The sequence below is a fragment of the Neophocaena asiaeorientalis genome, unplaced genomic scaffold (assembly GCF_003031525.2).
Source record: "Neophocaena asiaeorientalis asiaeorientalis breed wild unplaced genomic scaffold, Neophocaena_asiaeorientalis_V1.1 scaffold388, whole genome shotgun sequence".
Lineage (NCBI taxonomy): Eukaryota > Metazoa > Chordata > Mammalia > Artiodactyla > Phocoenidae > Neophocaena > Neophocaena asiaeorientalis.
This window is the reverse complement of record NW_020172738.1, coordinates 506,193-524,373: the sequence shown is the minus strand read 5'-3', so window position 1 is coordinate 524,373 and position 18,181 is coordinate 506,193. Positions and strand designations below refer to the sequence as shown.

Sequence of the window (18,181 nt, the reverse complement as noted above, 5' to 3'; positions counted from 1 at the left end):
CCAAAGGACCCGTAGGCGCTTGCGCTCTGCCGCGGCCCCGCCCTCCTCCAGCCTGACATCCGGGGCTCGGGCAGGGGCGTGCCCGGGAAAGAAGGGAGGGAGGCTGCGGAAAGGAAGGATGTCGTGGGAGGCTGGAGAAGCTGGGAGGGAGGGGAGGCGGGGCGAGGGCAGAGCAGGGGGCGTGGCGGAACGAGCACGCTGTCACGTGACGTGCGTGGGGACGTGTCGGCCATCTTGTGTTGTTGAGGCTGAGGACTGACTTGGGTTCTGAGAGACTCCCTGTCCCGGACCGCAGGTAACCAGTGACTCGGTCTCGCTCCCCAGCCCGGCTCCGCTCCGCGCCCCGGCTCCGCCGTTCCGCCTGGGTCTCCCGGGCCTGCCGCCCGCGCTCGCGTCCCCGCCGCTCTGGCCTGACCCGGCCCAGCCGCATGGACACCCCCAGGCCGCCCGGCAGTCGCTGCGGCCGGCTCGGGCGTCAGGCGAAGGGACAGTTCAGGTGCGGGGTCGGAGTGACTCCCCGGCCGGGGGCAAGCCGGGCCCGGGCGCGTCTCGGCTGCCGAACTGGAGAGCCCCTTCTTCCGGGGCCCGTTGGCATCGCGGTGGGAGCCGAGGAAGGGAAGAGGGTGGTGGGATGGCCAGTGTCAGGCCGGCTTGCTTAGGGCCAGAGGGCTCGCCTTCTGCTACCTGGTCCTCGGGGCCAGCCACCCGCCCAGCCTCGGGGTGCCCGGGGTAACAGCTGCTGCGGCCAGACAGCTGTTCCTGCCCGCGCTCCTCCCCACACCTGGCCTCTGGGAGATGCGCCCTTGCCTTCCTCGCCGAGCATCTGCACTGGGGAGATTCCTTCCGTGGCGAGAGGACTGGGTCTGGACCAGGCCTGAAGCCAGGTGGATCCATGATCGGAACCTGGGACGGAGGTTGGGAAGGTAGAACCCGTGGCAGCTTTGGGACCCTAACATTGACATCAGGTTGAAATGGGCATTAGCCTTAAGTGACAGTAGTTCCCTACGAAGCACTCAGAATATTTCAGTTTTGTGGCTGAAACATAAACCAAGCGACCAGAGAAGGGGGGTGTCAAGAAAGCAGGTTGTGTGACTGTGTTTGGGAAGCAGTAACGCATTTATCTAGCACTGTTGCATTTGTCTAGCACTGTTGTTTTTGTTTAAATTTTTTCTTTCCCTGAAAGAGCACTTAAGCACACCTAATTTCTCTGTAAGAAAGGTAAGTATTTCAGTTTAACTTGCAAGAAATTGAGGAAGGGGCCAGAACCTGTGAGCAGATTCTTATCCAGTGTGGTATACCTTGGATTATACTTAGTCAATGTTAAATACCTTGGATTATAGGCAGTTTTGATTCCCAGTTTGTATGCATGGAAGATATTCTTTCCTTACATAGTATTTCCTTTTTAGAATCTAGTGATTTTCTAGATTAAAAAAAAATTGTCACCCTTTCTGAACATTAACTTTCATCTTTCTAGTATTTGCAGCTCTGGCCTTTCAGAGTTTGTTTTGGTTAGAACACAAAGCGTTGTCTTATTCGTTGGTGTTTTTATGTGTTTTAACTAGTGTAGCAGCTTTCAGAGTGCTCAAATTGGAATATGTACTTTCCTGTTACATCAAATGTTACCTCAGTAGAAGACACTAGAAAAAAAAAGTAAAAGTGGTATGTATCTGGAAAAATGTCACACAAGTCTTTTTGACATTTACTACTGGGGAATACAATGGTGATGGTGGTGATTCACTAGAAAAGAAAGGACTTTGAACCTTTTCTATACCGGACAAAGCATTTTTGGATTTTGAGACTGAAGAGGGAGAAGGGACTATATGCTTCCATTCATTTATTCTTTCATTTGTGCATTTGTTTGAAGAATATCGAGATCCTACTACACTGGTGGGTGCTGGGAGCAAAACAGACCAAAAATTCCTGTTTCCATGAAGCTCATTCCTAGACAGATAAATACATACTTAGGTAAGATATATAGTGTAGTGATAAGTGATGTGGGAAAAAAATGAGACAGGGTAATAGGATAATAGGGAGCTGGGGGAGGGGTTAATTTTAGGTGGAGTGCCCTGGGGACGCCACGGGGAGAAGCTGATATTTGAGGGAAGACCTGACACAGGTAAAGGATCTATTCCTGTGGCTCTCTGGAGGAGGAATGCCCCAGGCTAGGGAAGCGAGGGCAAAGACCCTGAGGCAGAAACTGAAGTGGGAGCAGATCATGTGTGGCTGGGAAGAGTATGGAGGCTAAGCTTAGCCAGAGAGGCATGATCACTAGGGAACCTAGTAGGAAGTGTGTACCCAGCTCACTGGTTCTAAGATGAGTGGGGTTATTCAGTTGCCCTGGAGTCTTTTTCCACACCTCTTTCCTCCAACATGCCAGCCTTCCCCTCCCCCAATTTGGAAAATTCAGGATGCTCATATAAAGTATTTCAGGAAATTGTCATGAAATAGCTTTCTCAAAAGTAAAAGTTTTTAAATGAGATTGATGATAAAAGGATTTTTCAAAAGAAATTGCTTTCTAAGAAGAGGATCTTTGAATTACTTCAGAATATTTGAAAATGTAGGGAAATGAATTTCCTTTGAAATTTAGACACAGGTCATTAAGGAATATAACCTGGAAGAAGTGTATTAACTCACGTTGTTTTTAATGGTAAAGAATTCCTCTTAATGATTTCTGTGTTGTCCAGCCTAGTTTTAAGTTCCTCAGGGACTGTTCAACTAACTTGTTTGTATATTTTTATAGCATTTTACACGTGTAGAACTTTCTGTGCTGAGTTTTTTATTCCTCAGCTTTGACCTTTCAGACTATTTCTTCAGTTAATTTTATACTAGAAGACTTTTTCTTGGAAAAAAATTTTTTATGATTTTCTTTCAGCTTATCTCCATATTCTTATTACTGAGCTTTCATAAATGTCCTCTTTCATTTTAATTCATCTGAGGAATTTAATATTTTGGCTTTGAAATGCTTTTGTTGGTGAGTTGCATATATGAAAAAGAATTTGTCTTGGCTTGCCTGAAAATCATGAGAAGTTAGGAATTGCGACTTCAGGGTGTGAGTGGAGCTCCTTGGCCAAGAGGAGGCATAGTGATGCTAGTGAGGAGATAGTGTTTTAATGAATTGCATTTCTCTCTCTTGTTCCTTTGGTGAGTTTTTGAAATCACAGTTCCAAATTATAATGTCTTTGATGTCATATCAGCTCATTTGTTCTCATGACTCTGCGTTTTAGTATTCTATATGTCTATAGTTTTGTTGACCTTCACACTGGAAGATGACACTATTGATAGTGATTGCTATCTGGGAGAACCATTTTGGGCGACCAGATTATTACTGTCCTGTTTATCCTTGCCCTTCTCAAGGATCTTTGATTTGTGCCATTTTTTAAGACTGACTTCATTTGCCATTCTCTGTTAGCCCCTGACGACTAAATTTTCAGTACTGTTTTATTCTATTTCTTATAGATTATAGTGGGACCAATCTCATTAGGTTGAATCTACAGCCTATGTTGGTGTTAATCCAGGTATATTAGAGGCAAGTTCAATGTCTGTTTTCTTCAGCAGTTCTAATAGACTTAACATTATTTGGTGATTGTTGTAAAACTCTGAACCCAAGTTTTTTTTTTCGTCCTTAACCCCCACTAGGATTTTATGGTGATTAAGTCCTAATATTTCCATTCATTTTTAATGCCCTGAAGAATTGCATGTCTTTAAAAATATAAGTAGATTTTTATTCCACAGACAAGTACTTATAGTTAGACTCCTAATATTTCTTGACCAGGATAGCATTTTATCATTTTTTATGCTCTCAGATAACTGAGAAATAGATTAATTATATAGGAATACAGAATGATACCTTTGTTGGATTGCCCATAATTTTATTTGAGGTTGAGGGAGAAGAGGGGAGAGGTTTGAAAAACAAAAGGATATTCTCTTTTTTTAAAATAAATTTATTTATTTTATTTATTTATTTTTGGCTGAGTTGGGTCCTCGTTGCTGCGCACAGGCTTCTCATTGTGGTGGCTTCTTGTGTTGCGGAGCACGGGCTCTAGGCGCGCGGGCTCTAGGCATGTGGACTTCAGTGTTTGTGGCATGCAGGCTCGGTAGTTGTGGCTCACGGTCTCTAGAGTGCAGGCTTAGTAGTTGTGGCGCACGGGCTTAGTTGCTCCGCGGCATGTGGCATCTTCCCGGACCAGGGATCCAACCCGTGTCTCCTGCATTGGCAGGCGGATTCGCAACCACTGCACCACCAGGGAAGCCCCAAGAATATTCTCTTAAGTGGCCAAAATTAATTTTATAAAAATAGTTTCAAAGTACGATACACTTCCTTACCTCAAGTAATTAAGGAACACAATTTTATATTTTCTTGGTAACTACAGAGTTTCATTGAAATTGAACTTTATTTATAGTTATAATAATAGGAGATACCCTAGAGCTTATTCTCTTGAGTTAGGCCCAGAGAAGAGTTTTTATTACCTAGTTCTCCCCTCTTTTGCTTCTGCTTGCTCTTATAAAAAGTAGAGTGCAGGACTTCCCTGGTGGCACAGTGGTTAGGAATCCGCCTGCCAATGCTTGGGGACATGGGTTCAAGCCCTGGTCCGGGAAGATCCCATCTGCTGCAGAGCAACTAAGCCCACGTGCCACAACTACTGAGCCTGCGCTCTAGAGCCCACGAGCCTAGAGCCTGTGCTCGCTGCAACTAGAGAAAGCCCACGAGCAACAACGAAGACCCAACGCAGCCAAAAAAAAAAAAAGTAGAGTGCAGTGGATAAAGTTGGATGACCTTTTGGACATTGTAACGTGGCTACTTTTTTGAAAAATTAAATCAGAGGTGGAAGTGGCTTTTTCAGGTTGCTTTCTTGCTGTTAGTAAAATTGTCAACTTTAATTTTTAGTTACTGTTTTTTGACTTTTTAGTAGCAGCCTTCAAAACATCATTTGATTTTAGCTAAGAAGTCACTTAGAGCTGTTGTTTCAGTCCACTCCTTGTCACTTGAAATGTCACCATCTTGTGGATTTTTAAGATATTGTCTCATCAGAGAATTAAAAGAAGGTTGTGATTTTGCAGCTGAAAGCACATCTGGAGCTTTGCTCCTTGGACGTTTTGGCACTGGTCACACCTTGGGGCTCATTGATTATTTGCATAAGATACATGCTGTATTGCCATCTTGCTAGCTGTCATTTTTCTATCAGATACGTTAAAAAAGTTAATACCAAATCCCTGTAATGTAGTTTTGGATGAAAACCCTAAATAATCATTTCCTGAAACCCTATGGTGGTGCTCATTTTTTAGTTTCATCAGAATCACTTAAAACTTCGGTTAAAAATATATATTTTTCAGTCCCATTCCAGAGCTACTGAGAGAGACTCTTTAGATGTTAGGACAGGGTATCTAGATTATAAGCATATCAGGTGATTCTAATATTTTAACCAGGTTTGGAATCCATTTCTTGTAAAACATATTCATGATAAAAATCACGTTTCTAACGTTTCCTAAGAGATTGCTGAGTTATTTACTTTAATACTTTTATTATTTGCAGTGTTAAAAGGACCTGAATAAAGTCTGCTCAAACCTCCTGCTGTGAACCAGCAGAACTTTTGAACAGGTGAGTTTTGAAGGGAAGCACAAAGCCTGAGGGCTTATGCAAACAAATAATTTTTGCTTTTAAGGCTCCAGTTATTTTTGTCCTATTATTTCTCCTGAAGTTATAGATAGTAGATAGAAACAACTTCTCTGGTACCACTCAGATCCCTTATGAACCGTGAGAATAATCATACCCTTTCTGCATTGATCCTGGTGTGAATTTGTGTCTTAAATTGTCATAATGATTTTTTGATGGCATGAAACAGGAAGAGGAGTGCTTTGAGGGGAAGGGTAAGGAGGTACCTGAAGGCACCCAAGAGCAGCTGGCTTCATGAAGGACATGAACCAGAAACCCCATGGGAAGCATTCAGGAGACACGGTGGTCCAGAGAGCACTTTTCTCCTTGCTGGCTAGTAGGTGTCATCTCTTGTCTCTTTATATCTTGCTTTAGTTGTCTTTCCACACTCTGGTCTTTTCTGCTTTAACAAAAACAGAAGAAAATTGCTACTTCATTCTTGGAGCCACATAGAAACTCAAGCTCTAGTGCCACTAGCCAAACTGGTTATTAGCTCAGTGTCCCCACTTCATATTCCTGGGAGGGAAAATTAGATTGGTTGAACTTGGTCCAAATTTCCATTATTGGTCCAATTAGTGTGGCCATGGGGTTGGGATCTTGAAAGGTCCCACTCCTAAGAGTGGGGGCAGGTCTCAGAGGAGGTGGAATGTAGCCTTTTTGAGGCAGAATCCCACAGAAGCTTCTAGATTTTTTTCCTTTTCCTAGAAAAATGCCTGTGTATATCTTGTCAGTTTCAATTTCCATGTCCTGAAGAGTTAAAATATATGCGTATCTTTTCGGTGAAATGAGGCCTAGTAGGTCTCACCAAGCATTCTTGGAACTTCCTAGTGCAGTGTTTAACAAACCTTCTTGATTTGGGGGTTCAGAGGACCGTCTAGGGTAAAGGCTTAGTAAATGATCATAAGCAAATAAGACACTTAGTTTGTGGAAAAATTCATTGTTTATTTATTTTTCATTGATTGCTATTATAAATTTTAATTTCTGTGTACTTTTTACAGTATTAAGTAACACTTGATTATGAGGAAGCCATAGAGAATTTGAAGGGTAGGACTTCTATATATGAATCTATATTCACATTATTTGAGTGGTAGCAGGGACTTTCACTTTTGGGAAAGGGTCAGGGAGACAGTATAAACTTTTGTATTACATGTTTTTGTATACTAGAATTATTAGGTAATATTGAGGCAAACTTTTTAAAAAATTATTTATTTTTGGCTGTGTTGGATCTTCCTTGCTGGGTGCGTACTTTCTTTAGTGGCAGCCAGCGGGGGCTAGTCTTCGTTGCGGTGTATCGGCTCCTCATTGCGTTGGCTTTTCTTGTAGCGGAGCATGGGCTCTAGGCACGCGGGCTTCTGTAGTTGTGGCTCGCGGGCTCTAGAGCGCAGGCTCAGTAGTTGTGGTGCACGGGCTTTGTTGCTCCGCGGCATGTGGGAACTTCCCAGACCAGGGCTTGAACCCTTGTCGCCTGCATTGGCAGGCGGATTCTTAACCACTGCGCCACCAGGGAAGCCCTGCAAACTTTTTTTTTTAATGGAGCATTTTGAAGTTCCCTTTATTTTTGTTTGTAGCTTGTATGTACTTGGTAGCATCTAATTGCTTAAGTCATTTTTTATAACTCACATCTTGTTATGTTAGTATATCAGTGTATCCAGATTTTGATGCAATGCATAGGAATTATTAATCAAAGTGATCTATTATAGAATGATGTATGGAATGACAGACCACAGATGTGACCTCCTATGATTTTTTTTTTTTTTCCAGCCAAGGTTTCTTTAGCAGATTGCAGCTAAATTGATTTATAAGGTGGAAGAGTCCTTTCTCATATTGTACATATTCTTTAACCTGGATGTTGAGGTAAAGCATATGTAGGGCTTTGTGTGGCTTAAAAAGATTTCCACATAATCAGTGTAAAACTTTCACAGGCTCTGGGCATCCCTCTCTGGAAAAGATTGGCTTGTGGTGAGATTATCAAATGATATGGTAATGTTTATGGCATTGTAATTTTTCCTTGAATAGTTAAGTGGTTGCTAATTTTATTCTCCTTTCACCAAAATGGGGAAAAAAAGAGAAACATTTATATATTGTTCAGAAGCAGTGGGGAGAATGGCAGTAACAGTAATAGCTTTTTCTTGTAGTGATATTGTGGCCAGTATGTTCTTTGGGAACAAAGCTCCTTTTATTCTAGTTGTCCTGAACCTGGAGGAAGTCTTGGGAGCTCTGGCCACTTCAGTATTGGTCCTTTGCTTGCAGAGACTGACAAAGAATTGGCAGAGGTACTGTCTTGGTACTTAATTGGCAAATCATGGCTCAGTCCTTGAAGAGATGGTTACATCCAGATTTCATGGTTAGCCCCTTGGGAATTGAGATGTTGTTACCCAAATCGTGGCCAGTTGAGTAAACTGGATGAAGCCATCTTGCAAGATCAGTGGGTCAGAGAGCCTTAATTCATGTTCTGGAATCTGACACTCTTTAATCTTTCATATTACTTCTGTCATTGTTAATGAAGTTTCTGATAGTGTGTTATGAGAAGATACACTCTTCCTCAACTAGAGAGCTCACTGTATTGCTTAATTGAGTAATGCAGACGGGTAGAAGTTGGAGGATAGTGGAAAAGAGAAGGAGATTGGAAAAAGGAGAAAAAGGACTTCCACAAAATGAATTCCCCTGAAAATTGCAAAGATATGGGGAAAAAAAAAAAAGGTAACCATGCAGTTTTGAGCACTATGTCAGTATGTAGAGAAAAAGCTTGTGGCTATTAAGCAGAGAAATGTGGGGTTAATTTTCTGTCATTTACTACCTGTAACTTTAGATAAATAAGTTAACCTCTTGGAGGCTTATTTTCCTTACTGTAAAGTATATCCCATGGTGATTTGGGAATTAAAAGTAAAATGCCCAATACAATGCCTGGCACATAGTAAATAAATGGTAGCGGTTACGATTGTTATTGCTATGTAAATAGATACATTTTGATTGTAAAATGTCATCTTTATAATTTGAATAGAGGCCTTGCTGGGTTCTGTTTTTAAGTCTTCTGTCTTTTTTTTTTTGTTTTCAATCCAACAAATATTTGAATACCTGCTTCGTTCCAGGTGCTGGGCTAGCCATAGTGGTGAACAAAACACCTATCTTCATGGGACTTACAGCCTAGTGGTAGAGGCAGTCAAGAAATCATAAAAGTAAATTTCAAATCTCTGTCCTTGGAAAAGATACATTTTTAAAACCCTAGGTATTCTTTGAATAAGTGTCCTATTTGGATCTTGGTGTTCTTGTTGTTAGGGATATTTTATGCCTCTTGATATGCTTTCCAGGGTATGTGTGTTTGTTTTATGTTAATTTATGTATTTCTTTTATTTGTCATTTTTTCCTCTTTCTCTGAGATAGATGTTCGCAACTTTTTATCTTAGGACTCCTTTACCTTCTTAAGAGTTAGAGGACCCCAAAGAGCTTTTGATTTTTCAGTTATATCTATCTTTATGATATTGAGAAATTTTAAATGGTTTATTAATTTATTTAAAATAGCAGTAGTTTCTTTACATGTTAACATAAATATATTTTTAATGAAAAATACCTATTTTCTAAAACATTTCTAAAAAAATTTGCTGAGAAGAGTGACACTGTTTTACCTTTTCACAAATTGCTTTTTATGACTTGCTTTGTAGAAGGCAGCTGGATTCTCACAGCTGCTTCTGCATTCAACCCGTTGCTGTTTATTGTATTAGTTGAAGTCTGTGCAGGAGATTGATCCTCACAGAGATGTGTATGTAGTTGGAAAAGGGAGGAATATTTTAAGAGCTTTTTCAGATAATTGCAGATTTTCTTTGGTATTACACTAAAATTAGACAAGTAGTAGTTTATAAAGGTTAGTTGCAATGTGAAATTTGAATTATATCAGTGCACTTTTATGTTCCATTACGTTAAAATCTATTGGTCTATCTTGTGCATTAAATGGATATTTTATATTATGCAGTATCAAAAAAACACATTCATTAATATCAACACCCATCAGAAAAGCCGTTACTTATTGGAAAGTATAAGTACTAGAAAAACTCGTCAAGCTCATGGTAATGAATAGAAGTTTTCTAAAATTTTAGCTTTTGCTTGAAAGCTCAAGTTTTATAATTGACAACAAGTGCTATCAATTGTTTTCCTTAAAGTGACAGTCTTGTTTCATTCATTTTTGAAAAAAAGGTCTGCTATATACCCAGGTCTGGATAATTTAATTTGTGTGTCAGCTCTTTCAAATCAACATGATGTTTCATGAGCAGAAGCAGTTAACTGTCACATAAATGCTTTTCTTTGAGACTTTGGTGTGCAGCTGAAGTGCTTTATGTGTACTTCTCATTTCATCACATTAAGAATATTAGAAAGCTGTGTACACAGGGACCAAGATTAATAAAAATTAATAGTTTTTACTGCTTTATCAAGGGCATTGTTAAGTAAACCTGGCTTTTTTTCCTCTCTTGTGAATATATGGCACATGGCAGTGAAGACTACTGTAGTTTGGTGCCATTAATTTGAATGGTGCTAAGGTGCCGGCAGTTTTACCCATGATTAGTGCAGTGCCAACATAGTGAAAAATGCAAAGAATATCTTAGTATTAACAGTTTTGCCATCTTGGATATCTTGAAAGTGTTTCGGGGAATTGCTGCTCTGGGGAGTGGAACATTTTTCAGTATTACATTTATATATATTGATATTACGTTGACTTTTTAAAAAGAGTTTTCAAAAAAAAAAGGAGTTGTTTGAAATAGAAACTGGAATAAACATATCATTGAGGATTTTTAGATTTCAGTGAGGGTTTTTAATTCTGGGTAGATACAGATTTATTCATAAGTTGCAATCAGTTATAAAATACTCTTCTAAAATGGTCCCATAAAAATAGTCTTCTGCACCAGCGCTGTCCCACAGAATTTTCTGCTGTGATGGAAATGTTCTATAAATCTGCACTGTCAAATACTGCAGCCACTAGCCACATGTGACTGTGGAGCACTTGACATGTGGTTCGTGTGACTGAGGGAGTCGCATTTTTTAAAATGTAAAAAACCTTTACTTTTTTATTACAACTCAAGTCCTCTTATTTTTACAGGTTTTATTTTTAAGAACAGTTTTAGATTCACAGAGAAATTGAGAAGATAGTACAGAGAGCTCCCATGTATACCACACCCAGGTTTTGTTTTGTTAACGTCTTACATTACTGTTGTCCATTTGTTACAATTAGTTAGCCAGTATTGCTTATTAACTAAGTCCATAGTTTATTCAGATTTCGTTAGTTTTCCTGAGTTTATTTTTCTCTGTCAGGATCCCATCCAGGACATCATATTACATTTAGTCAGTTATCCATAGGCTCCTCTTGGCTGTGATAGTTTCTCAGAATTCCCTGTTTTTAACAATCTTGACAGTTTTGAGGAGTATTGATTAAGCGTTCTGTAGAATGCCTCTCTGTTGGAATTTGTGTGATTTTTTTCTCCTGGTTATGGGTCATGGGTTTTTGGGAGGAAGACCACAGAGGCAAAGTGCCATTTTCATCACATCATATCAAGAGCATATACTGATTTATAACTGTTAATATTGACTGATTATCACTGTTAACATTAACTTTGATACTTGGTTGACTTTCATACTTTGTCAGGTTTGTCCACTGTAAAGTTACTCTCCTCCCTCCCCCACAAGGAACTAGATTTTAAATTTTAATTAATTTAACTTGATATAGCCACATACGGTTAATGGGTACTATATAAGATGGCACAGTTCTAGAGAGTGTTTCTCAGTTTTAAATATTATCCAAAACTTTATTTAACATCAATTTTAATAGATTTAAAGAAAGGCAGTTTAACATAAAAGAAATATAAAATGTTAGTCTTGAAATGCATTACTTTTTCAGGGAGGCAGTCTACTTTTAGTAAGCTTAGTCTTTTTAAAAATTAACTTTCTGAGGTTTAATTTATATACAATAAAATGCCTTCATTTTAAGTATACTTGTATTAAGTGTACATCTTGATGAGTTTTGACAAGTGTATATACTTATGGGACCAAAACCACAGTAAAGATAGGTAACATTTTCATCACTCCCAGAACTTTCCTCCTTCTTTTTTGCAGTCATTTCCCCTCTCCCACCACTGATTTGTTTTCTGTGACTATAGATAATTTTGCCTCTTCTACAATTTTATATAAATGGAATTATTCAGTATGTATTCTTTTTGGGTCTGGCTTCTTTTGCTCAGCGTAATATTTGTGATACATCCATGTTGCGGCATGTATCAGTAATTATGTGTGTTTATTGATGAGGATATTCCAAGGTATGGTCATTATAATGGTGTTTATCCATTTATCTTGCTTTGTGGCTGTTAGGAATAAAGTTGACCTTAGTTTCATGGCAATGGGTAGTGATTCAGACTGTTTTGGATTGCAGTGTTTATTTCAACACTGTAAATTAGGAATTTAAATTCTTTTTAGGATGAGGAGAAAAGCCAACAGAGCATCTATAATTTTTTTGAAGATATTCCATGAAAAGGATAATTAACATAGAAATAAATAGTATTTTGCAAAGTTTCATATAAAAATGTGCGATCCAGATAGATGTAGACAATTCTGGCTTCCTGGGGAGTGAGGGGAGTTCTTCGTCAGTTGCTTTTTTTGTTTGTTTGTTTTTTTTTTGACGTACGTGGGCCTCTCACTGTTGTGACCTCTCCTGTTGCGGAGCACAGGCTCCAGACGCACAGGCCCAGCGGCCATGGCTCACAGGCCCAGCCACTCCGCGGCATGTGGGATCTTCCTGGACCGGGGCACGAACCCGTGTCCCCTGCATCGGCAGGTGGACTCTCAACCACTGCGCCACCAGGGAAGTCCTGTCAGTTCTTTAAGATAAATGTTTAGTAATAAAGTGAATAATGGAAGCCTGATTTTGTTCCATGAAGTTTTATCATTAGATATGTTAACAGATCGTATTTTAAAAATTATTTTTAAAAGTTTGCATGTTTAAAAATGAAGACATCTGGTATTGTCATACAGATGGGTGCAGAAGGAAAATGTGTTTTCTGCTATAATAGATGGGAGGAGAATTTCCTTTTATTTTTGTACCTTAAAATTGTTTTTTTAAACCGGGTTAACGTTCCAAAGAAGTTAACTTTCTTTGACATTTATGTTTGGGCTGTAAAAATATTTCAAACGGGAGGTCTTGTGGATGTTAAGATACACATTGTTGTTAAAGTAATTGAAGAATATTACTGCAAATTATGGAAATAGAAAAAAATCATTAATCCCACCTCATGAACATTTCTTTATTTTTATGTTCTCTTTGTCTATTTATGACATAGTTGGCCCTCTGTATCCACGGGTTCCATATTCTTGGATGTGGAAGGCTGAGTGTAAAGGATTTGAGCATCCCTGGATTTTGGTATCCACAGAGGGTCTTGGAACCAGTCCCCCTCGGGTACCAAGGGTTGACTGTATGTATAATTATACTTTTGTGTGCAGACATTATTGTACCTGTAGTCTGTTGAGTGAATGTGCTGTTCTTACAAGATTGCTTACTGTCTTATACAATTATAAGTGATGTGCTATATGTGGTTCCCCTCTCATGGTTGGACCTTTTCTTTTCATTGTTTCACTTAGACTTTTTCTGAAGTTTGAAAAAGATGCATCTGAGACCTACATATTTTAGCCTAGTGACTGAGTCTTGGTTCATTTGAATGTGGACTTGTTTATGGTCTTAAAATTGAGTCGACAGATTTACAGATTATTTTATCAAGATAGTGGTACAAAAATTTTTTAATGACAGAAATTTAAGTAGGGAGTGAATTTAATATTTGTTATCAGAAGATTTGCATTTAAAATAGTTTTGTTTAATGTCTATTAAAATATTTTTAATCGTACTTGGTTTTTTTCCCTCTAGCTAAATCATTTATGGTTTATTTTAACCTTTTTAAAATTGAGGTATAAGATATAGTAAATATGTGCACAAATCTGAAGTGTATAGTTGGAAAATTGTTTTTTAAAGATTTATTATTTATTTATTTAATTTATTTTTGGCTGCATCAGATCTTAGTTGCGGTGTGCGGGATCGTCGTTGTGACACACAGGCTTCTCTCTAGTTGTGGCATGCGGGTTTTCTCTTCTCTAGTTGTGGTGAGTGGATTCCAGGGCGCGTGGGCTCTGTAGTTTGCAGTGTGCGAGCTCAGTAGTTGTGGCATGCAGGCTTAGTTGCCCTGCAGCACGTGGGATCTTAGTTCCCTGACCAGGGATCGAACCCGCGTCCCCACATTGTAAGGCACATTCTTTACCACTGGACCACCAGGTAAGTCCTTGGAAAATTTTTTACATGTGCATATAGTTCTGTAGTCACCACCTAAATCAAGATAGTGAGCATTTATAGCACCCCAAGAGATTCCATTGTCTTCTTCCCAGTAAGTAGTCCCTACTTCCATGGTGAGCAGTGTTCTGACATCTGTCAAAATTGATAATTTTTCCTGTTGAACATTATAGGAATCATATAGTATATATTCTTTGGTGACTGGCTTCTTTTGCTGGATACAATGTCTGAGATTCATGTAATGTTGCAGTTATCAGTAGTTGGTTCTTTTCTTTTTTGTTGGTGAGTATTTTGTTGTATAAATATACTACAATTAAAAAAATTTATTTTGAAATAATTTCAAACTTACAGAAGAGTTGCAAAAAATTACTTAGACTTTCCATATGCCCTTCACCCAGTTTGGTCACCAGTTCTTTTTTTTGTTTGTTTTTTGTCTTTTTGCGGTATGTGGGCCTCTCACTGCTGTGGCCTCTCCCGCCGCGGAGCACAGGCTCCAGATGTGCAGGCCCAGCAGCCATGGCCCACGGGCCCAGCCACTCCGCGGCATGCGGGATCCTCCCGGACTGGGGCATGAACCCCCGTCCCCTGCGTTGGCAGGCGGACTCTCAACCACTGCGCCACCAGGGAAGCCCACTAGTTTTTTTTTTTTTTTTGGTCGCGCGGCATGCTGGATCTTAGTTCCCCATCCAGGGATTGAACCTGTGCCCCCTAAAGTGGAAGCACAGAGTCCTAACCACTGGGCCACCAGGGAATTCCCTGGTCACCAGTTTTTAACATTTCCTTGTATTTACTTTATCTTGCATTTTCTTTTTTCTTTCTCCTTATATGCAATATGTATGTATATAATTTTTGATATAATTTTAAATTTATGTATTTTTTTCTGTTCCATTTGAGAGTTCATTACAGACCTCATGCTCCTTTTCCTCTAAATGTTTTAGTGTTACCTTGTAAGGATAAGAACATTCTTGTGCATAATCACAGTAAAATTTCAGAACCATAAAAAAGTAACATTGATACAATACCATTGTCTAATCCATAGCCCCTATTCACATTACTCTGTTTGTCTCTTTCAGGTGTCTTATAGCATAGTTTTTGCTGGTTCAGGATGGAGTTAAGCATCATACTTGCACTTCGTTTTTATATCTCTGTAGCCTCCCTTAATCTGGGATGGTTCTTCAGCGTTTGTCTTTTATGACATTGGTATTTTTGGTGACTGTGGTTGATTGATTTTATGTCTGTCCATTTGGGCTTATCTGATTTTTTTTCAAGATTGATTTCAGTTTATGCATTATTGTTAGGAATATAACATAAGTGATGCCGTGTTCTCCTTAGTGTATTACATCAGGAAACACATGGTGTCAGTTTGTCTCATTATTAATGATGTTACCTAACTCAGTAATAGCCAGGTGGAAGAGATGCATAGGGCAAGGTATGTGGGAAGGGATGCAGAGCTTCACAGCGCTTTGGTGTGCCATCGTTTCCACACCTTCACCAACCTTGAAGCTCTCCTGTATTTGTTTATTCATTCATCTGTTGATGGACATTTGTGTTGATAAACATAATAGACAAATGTCAGGTTTTGGTAGTTATGAGTAAAGCTACTATGAATATCTTATACTCTTCTCGTAGTAGAAATTTTCCTTGCATGTATGTCTAGCAGTGGATGGTGCGATCGCTGGATAGGTGTATGTTTAGATGTAATAGATATTACCAAAGTGGTTGAACTAATTTGCAGGAGTGGAGTTATTAATTTTGTGTTTTCTGTTGTTGTTGCGGGGGTGTGCTGCACCCCACGGCTTGTGGGATCTTAGTTCCCCAACCAGGGATTGAACCCTCGTCCTCAAAAGTGAAAGAGCAGGGTCCTGACCCCTGGACTGCCAGGGAATTCCCCAGTTTTGTGTTACCTTAATCCAGATTTGGCTAAGATAAAAATGGCTGTTTGTTGGAATGGGCACGGAACTATTTGGTACATGTGAAGAGTGCTAGAGGAGTAGCTCTTTTTTCCGCTTTTGGGAAAATAGAGGTTGGGAAGGTGGAGGCAGATTCAGGTTCCTTGGTGTTCATTCTGTGTTAGTCTTTTTTTTTTTTTTTTTGGGGTTCACAGGCCCAGCGGCCATGGCTCACGGGCCCAGCGCTCCACGGCATGTGGGATCCTCCCGGACCGGGGCACGAACCCGTGTCCCCTGCATCGGCAGGCGGACCCTCAACCACTGCGCCACCAGGGAAGCCCTCTGTGTTAGTCTTTGACAGACCACATGCATGGTACCGGTTGGACTTCATTCCAGGTTTGCCATAGTTTTTTTCTGGGTAATTTTTACATACCCATGTAAGGGAGATTTGCAGTAGTAGATACTGTTTATAAGAAAGATTCAGGGGGTTTTCAAAGGAGTATGTGTTTTGAATTGTTAGTATAATAGTGGTAGCTAATCAGTATATCAAGACTTCTCCTGGAAGCAATATTGGAAACACTTTCAGAGTAAAACTTTCATAATTAGCCATTATGCCGGATTTTGATTCTGCTTTGGCTTCTCCTGGCTGTCTTTGTCCAGACAGAACTTAGTACGTAGATCCATAGCTCGCTCATGTTGATAGTGATTGCGCGTGCCCAGGAGACATCTGACTCCTCAGCATCGTGCCAGGTTGTGTGAGGCCAGGGTCTCCCTTTTCTTTGTTGCAAACCCAGCAGTAAGAAAAGGCTAGGTTGATTTCTTCTCTTTCTTCACCCTTGAACATGTACTCATGTACACACAGAGTGATAGATGAGGTCCCAAAGAGAAGCTGAGGATGTCAGGAAAACTAGAAAAATATACAGAAAAAAAGAAAAATACGTATATACTAGTAATCAGAGATAAAATAATTGCTAGTGAGGAGTGATGTAGCTTAGAGTTTTTAAAAAGTTGACAAAAAGGCCAGATTCAATAAAGTTCATTGTCAGGCACAGGATGCAGTTCATTGAAGAAGACCAACTTTCTGGTATTAACTGCAGAAGAAATATATTACTTGAATTCACTTATAAGGAATTTTGAATAGTGGACAAGGTCTGAAATATGTAGAAATATTCTCTCAGCTGTTTTTAAGTCAACTCTATTTAAAATTTGAGGGTAGACCTTTCTCTGAGGTCCTTATCCTTAGAATTGGAGTAGCCAAAGGAGAATAGAGGCCAAAATAGGGAGGTTGAGAGTGTTATTACCTCTCCATGTGTTAAACTATTCAAAGTATGTTTTTCAGTGATGTTAAGGTAACTGAAGCCCATCTTGCCCTGATAATTTTACCTTCCCTTTATCCCTCTTAGGTTATCAGTACTGTTTTCCTGCACAGTGGTAGGTGAATCAGCAGACGGTATCAGGATCTTCATCCTCTTCCGTTCACATGCCTGTTCTGTTTCTTTACTCAGATGACCATTCAGCCTGAAATGCTCCTGTTGTCTCTTTGTAATTATTAATATCTCTTTCACACAAACATTTTCTGGCTTAGATGATAGATTAGGTATAGTCACTTTAGCCATTGTTTCTCCTCCTTTTTGCAAAATCTCTTTTCCTCTGAAGTTCATGCTGTCTGACAATACAACTGTCTGTTCCCCTCGTTATCAGATATAGACCCTGGGGCATCATCCTTCATTTTCTTCTTTCTTCTCTCTGCCATTATCCGGAAGTTACTTCAGAGTCCATAGGATGACTGATCCAATCTTCCCAGGCTCCTGGTTCCTTGACTTACCTCCATCTCTGATTTGTCTAGTGCTTTCATTTTTATTCCTGCTATACTTGCTTTTTGACATTACCAACATCTCAAATTTGTAAACTATCTTCTGTTTTTACTTCCTTCCTCACTGTGCTTCAATCACACTTTTGCCAGCATCCTCCACTTTGCCCTCTTTTTCTTCCGTTTACTGTGTTGACAAAATCCTAACCCAGGTTCAGTCCTGTTGTCAGCTCTCTCTGCCCTCTACCCAGGCTGCTAAGTTGGAGAAAGAAGCCCACAACCATGCAGATAGGTGCCATCTCCATCTTGATTGGTCCTTCAGAACTAGTGTAGCTAGCTGCAATGTGGTGTCCTGGATTACATCCTGGAACAGAACAAGGACATTGTTGGAAAAACTGGTTAAATCCGAGTTTAGTTACTAGTGGTGTACCAACGTTGGTGTCTTAGTTTTGACAAATGTACTGTGGTAATGTAAGTTGTTTATATTAGGGGAAACTGAGGGAACTTTCTGTAATGTCTTTGTA

The 18,181-nt window shown here is 39.7% G+C and overlaps 1 protein-coding gene across 3 annotated transcripts in view; it reads left to right on the top strand.

Annotated features, from left to right (window-relative positions):
* Window positions 1–226: 226 nt before the first annotated feature.
* GIGYF2 (GRB10 interacting GYF protein 2) overlaps window positions 227–18,181 on the top strand; it is a 124,220-nt gene continuing 106,265 nt past the window's right edge. For 2 of the 3 annotated variants that reach the window (XM_024740517.1, XM_024740515.1), the window contains exons 1-2: window positions 227–295; window positions 5,531–5,596. The gene's annotated coding sequence lies outside the window, so the exon portion shown is untranslated. Of the gene's footprint in view, window positions 296–5,530; window positions 5,597–12,963; window positions 13,096–18,181 lie in introns of all 3 variants that reach the window. The other variant, XM_024740516.1, reaches the window with a different exon arrangement.